Raw genomic sequence first — 6000 nt, 5'->3', positions numbered from 1 at the left:
GACCAAAGATATTTTATGTTCTAATTTTTGTAACCACAATCCTGTCTTCTTTTCTTCGATTGTGACATGCCGGATGCCACTAATGGACCAGGATCGACTTACCCTTCCGGAGTACCAGAGATCACCCCAGTTTTGGTGCGGTCCGTGTTGCTCAGTCTTTGGTTTGCTATAAAGTGTTTCGAGGACTTGTTGGTCTTTTCGACGTCTTATCTCACATGGTCAAAATTTACATGTTGTTAAACGCCTGGAAATTGAATATGATAAAGTATGTATCATATACTAGTAATTAAAATACTGTTTCAAATTTGTACAGATTTCCATAAAATTAAAAAGTAATTCGACACCACATGTTGCTATTGAAGGCATTCTTAAAATTTACATGTTTTGATCAAATTCCATCGAAGGACATCCCTAACAAAAATGAATAAATTTGTTTTCAAAATACAATAGCTTTTTCTTACAACGTCAAACGCCAGACAGATAGTATATCATGACCGATTAAAGAGGGTTAAAAAAATGTAGACTAGTAAATATTTGATACCCTATCTTGATATTCTGTCAAAAATATCGAATTTGAGATAACAAAATTATAAACTCTACTTCTAATACAGACTACTTATTATATAGCTCAAGTCAATTGTTAATGACATTAAAACAAACAAAAAAATGATAAACACTCGTCACATCATAGCTGCTATTTGATTTAGTCCCATCGTGATAATATGCGATAACAATGCGTTCATCAAGATCCACATCCTATAAATTATTTGGCAAAACCTATCGGAATTTTGGGTCCTCAATGCTCTTCATCTTCGTACTTTATTTTTCCTTTTGAACTTTTATAATTGGAGCGTCCCTGATGAGTGTTTAACAGACGAAAAGCGCGTCTGGCGTATAAAATTCAAGTCTAGTAGTATCTATGATGAGTTAACTTATAAACATAGTTCTATATTCCTCAAGATAAGCTTGGATTTTGAAATATGCATGCTTCAACCTCTTACGTTAGATAATAAGACCATTTTTGCTGGCGTGTTCGGTTTACAGTGGGGGATGTATATATACGCAGGTAGTTATATCTAGTTTGATTGTCAACGTTAATTTCAAGAAACGTGTTAGAAGTTTGCAACTTCAAAGCAAATCTTCGATAGGTATTTTTACATGGATTGCTGTAGGGATATTTATATTAATATTTGCCCTTTCACCAGTTCCGGTCCAGGCTTATTTTACACTCTATAAAAATATATTTGTTAATTTTATTTTTGTATTGAATTTGAATGAAATATTTGACAGTGGACAACATGCAACAATGTATCAGTAGAGTTGGTGTTATCTTGCATTGAATTATTACAGATGCTTATAAATCATTTGCAGACTAGTCTCATTTAGTTAGCCTTTACCCCTGGTCTCAATTGTTGATCTTTAGAATGGTATGTAAAATTGAGAATGGAAACGGGGAATGCATCAATGCCGAGACAACAACCCGAACAGAGAGCAGAAAACATCCTAAGGCCACCAATGAATGGGTCTTCAACACAGCGAGAAAATCCCGCACCCCTATACCTCTAGCCAATGTGGAATAAACAAACACACAGCAATACGCACAGTAAATCTCAGATAAAAGAAGTCCGATGTTAGAATAGGTTACAGAAGAAACTAAGCAAAATGACAATGAGCAACACAGATTAACAAAGAACTACTAGCAGTTACTGACATGCCAGCTCCAGACCTCAATTAAACTGATTGAAAAATTATAGAAATAAGAAGTTGTTGTATGAGTGCCAATGAGACACCTCTCCATCCAAGTCACAATGTATAAAAAGTAAACAATTATAGGTCAAAGTACGGCCTTCAACACGGAGCCTTGGCTCACACCGAACAGCAAGCTATAAAGGGCCCCACAATGACTAGTGTAAAACAAATAAAACAGGAAAACCAACGGTCTAATCTATATAAAAAACGAGAAACGAGAAACACTTAAGAACCACATAAAAAAACGACAACCACTGAAACAAGTTCCCGAATAAGGACATGTGCAAACAAAGCAGCAGGTTTAAACGTTTTAACAGGCGCCAACCGTCTGCATCATATGAAAATCAAGCACAATCCCTCCCGTTAAGGGTTTAGTATCATATCATCATAAATAATGCGAGAACAGAATAACCCGTATCATGCCAACAACTGGTTTTAAAATAAATTTGTTTATTTCCGATGTAAAGACCATGTGAGTGAATCAATATTAATTCCAAAAAATGCCATCTTTAATGACCTGACAACAGTATCGTAACTATATCCCTTTTGAATAATATAAAAATAAGGAGATGTGGTATGATTGCCAATGAGACAAATATCCACCAAAGTTCAAATGAAGTGGATGTAAGCAATTATAGGCAACCGTACGGCCTTCAACAATGAGAAAAGCATAGCGAACGAGTTGGGATATATAAACACCGTAAGACGGTGCCAAAGGAACATCACCGTCCAAAAAGTGAAAATTAACAACAGGGAAAGAAAAATCATCCCTTTTGTCGTAAATTTTTGTGTAGAGTTTCTGGTGTAATACTGAAATATCTAAATCTAGGAAAGGACAGTTATTGCTGTTTATATTAGATTTATTTAAAGTAAGTTCCTTTGGGTAAATTTCAGCAGTATAGTCAGAGAATTCTTGATTATTTAACGAAAAAATATCATCAAGATAACGGTAAGTGTTGTTGAATATATCAATTAAATGGAATTTAGACGGGTCGTTACTGAGTTTAGCCATACACTGTGATTCATAACAGTAAAGGAACAAGTCTGCTATTAAAGGGGCACAATTGGTTCCCATAGGAATACCTACAATCTGTCGATAAATTTTATTGCCGAAACGTAAATGTTGTCAAGGAGAAAATTTAGTGCTTTAATCATCTCGTCTCACCTCCAGTAAGTATATCTAGCATATTTACCTTCCTCATTGGAGGAGAAGGCTGTATATGAGTTGCAGCAAATAAATTTGCAACCAGATTTACCAAACGACCATTTAATTAGATAGGGAAAATTTTGTTTGATAAGATTGTGTGGAAGTGTAGTATAAAGAGAGGACAATTCAAAACTGTCAACCGAATCAAAAGGACCATCAAAAGCACGTGATTTATCTAAAACATCCAAAGTCTGTTTAAAGGTTTGGTTAGCTTTTTTAGGTGAATGGCGACATTTTTGTGCTTTGTATAGAATATTACCATAAAAGATGGGATGTGAAATACCTGAACGCATAAGATGTCTGCATGTTGATTTATATTTACGAATGATATCCTTGTACCGATGTTTTCAATTCGTCTTCTCCTTTCAGCCATGTTATTTTTTCTGTATTTTTGAGACTTATGGTTCTCACTTGGTATCTTCCCCGGCCCCCCTTTTTTTTTAAATCAAATTGTAAATATTAATCCACTTTGATAGTATAAATCAATCATTTTTGATATACGATTGTTTTTTTTTTTTTTTTCATTTTTAACATATGAAGATTTTGTTGTTCTTTGTCTATTTTTATTTTTCATTTTTCTCGTGGACACAAATGAAGTCTGTACACAAGTGTTTGTGCGTGTGTGTTTTTTTTTTTTTTTTTTTTTTTAATTTGCATTTTCATGTTTGCTCACTAGTTTGACGAAAGTACAAAGGCATCTACAAGCATTGGGTCCAGTCGAGGAACAATACAATGTACTATATAACAATAAAGTGACATTAGAGAAATGGAAAACGATACATAAAAATGATAAAGATTTGATATCAGATATAAAATTTACAAAGGATTATCATCTGGAATAGATTTAGGTAAAAAAATAAGGTGTGATTTACGCAAGGACTAATGATATCAAATTGCTCATACACAATAATATATATAAATGAAAATATTTGATAAGAAGCGTTTACACTGGAGCACAAAATGAATACTGTTATTTTAGTTAGTGTGTCCATCGCTATCTTATTCTGTCAGCAAGTTTGTTCAGAAGAACATGTTTTAACCGGATACCAACAAACTCATGAACAGGGTTCGTAGAAATTTACTATTTGCTTCCGCAACTTTTTTTTTTAAATCTGTGTTTTACTGAACCTATGTTTTTGAATCAGGAAAAGGTATCACTTTTTTGTCCTTTAAGTTAAAAATAAAACCCAAATGGTTTAAATCCTTTAGCCTTCAAAAGCCATGTATCTACCTGTTATTACTTGAAACTGTAAATTACTTTTTGTTTTTTTTATATAACGAATGTACACAAAATTCATTTAACAAAATACTGGCTAAATTAGTTACAATGAAATATGAACAAGGGTTCTAGATATTATATTCATTTTATACAAATATACAGGTAATCTGCTGATCAATTAATTCATATATATATATATATATATATATAAAAGAAGCTGGTGTCCTAAATCGAAAAAGAAAGTTAAAATATATCTAGTGATGGAGACAGTAATCTTCTGTTTCTTTTGTCGTTTTTTTATTTTAAAGAAATATTTTATTTCATTTTTTCAGAAACTTTGGTCAAGCATGTAGACACTAAACGGTCGTCTCCACCAATCTGTTCTGAAGAGTTGACAACTAGGGACTGCCTAAAACAAATACGACTATGGGTTAGAACCTTTCTTAGAAAATCAACGGAATATAGCCAACCAAGAATAATAAATTTTGGAAGAGAAATCACAAAGAATATTCATGTATAAACAATTCCTATTAGATTACAATTAAATTTATGACTGTCAAATGTCTTTTAATTTGTTTTGTTAGATGTAAATAGAAACTTAATATTTCAAGACAAAAATATTTTATGTATACCATTGAACAGAAAAGTTGTCGGCTCCGGCTTCGTTTTCTGGTAAAAATGCAGAAGCGGAGCAGGATATACCAGCCGCCGAGGAACTTATGTCGATTCCGTGTTGTTGTTGGGTGGTTTTCTGTGATTTTGTTTTTGGGGGGGGGGTGCTATTTAGTCATGGGCGATCATATTGTTCATAATTAGTTTACAGTATTGTTGTCTAATTCCACGTATTCGTTGCTTGTTGTTTGAGCATTTTTTCTAGTCAGTTTTTTTCCCTAGTATTGTCCTCTCGATTTTCCAATTCTGACAGTATAGAAATTTATTAGGGGTTCATATGGATGTCTATCGCGGCTCTTTGAAATGTGATGGCTTTGTACACATGCATGTTCAGGGAAATAATTTCAATAGTTTGAAGTACTGATTGATCTATTTTGTTATAGTTCAGCCACTGTATGTTAAGCAAGCAACACACAAAGTTTAACCATCATAATTCATGAATCTTCTTTTAACACGGCTTTCCTTTTTGCATTAAACCTTTAAGGGAAATTTAGTCTAAGTAATTTATACAACGAAACAGTTCCTAAACAAATTTGCTTTTGACCGTCATTCTTTTCAAATATTGATTAAACTTTTACCAAATTACAAATTTAATGATTGTAGTTTTAATATTGTTTCAACATTTTTTTTATAATCATACATTTCAAAATTAAGGTAATCATCTTGTTTTACCTAAGGTGCGGTGTGAATTACATAAAAAGATCTAAAGATAAATGATGCAGCTACCTCAGGAAAAGTTAACCTTGGGTAGTTTTTTTTTTACAGTTTTTAAGGCTATTAATGCACATTCGGTCAATCGACACGACCTTATTCCAAACTTTCCGTTTGCTTACAAAAACCTCGTCGTTCATTTTGTTTTAATGCACTGTTTTACTAGTAGCATGCATTAAATTTGATTTCCTTTCTTCCGCTTGGATAATTTTCAAAAACGTTTTCTATCTTTTATTTCATGTGTGTACTTCGAGGATCTATCAATATTATGCATATTCAACAAATATGTTTAAAAACTAAAAAATTTATTCCTTTAAACATACGGTTAGAAGGAATGTAAGACTATGGAAAACATATTAGAAATTAAAAGAATATCAAAATATTTAACTCTAATTGAGAAATATAGAGGATGCGAAACAATTTTATTAATGCGTAGTCTATA

This window comes from Mytilus californianus, unplaced genomic scaffold (genome assembly GCF_021869535.1).
Source record: "Mytilus californianus isolate M0D057914Y unplaced genomic scaffold, xbMytCali1.0.p SCAF_6, whole genome shotgun sequence".
In the NCBI taxonomy this organism is placed as follows: Eukaryota; Metazoa; Mollusca; class Bivalvia; order Mytilida; family Mytilidae; genus Mytilus; species Mytilus californianus.
The sequence above is the reverse complement of the archived record's forward strand: the minus strand, read 5'-3'. Positions refer to the sequence as shown.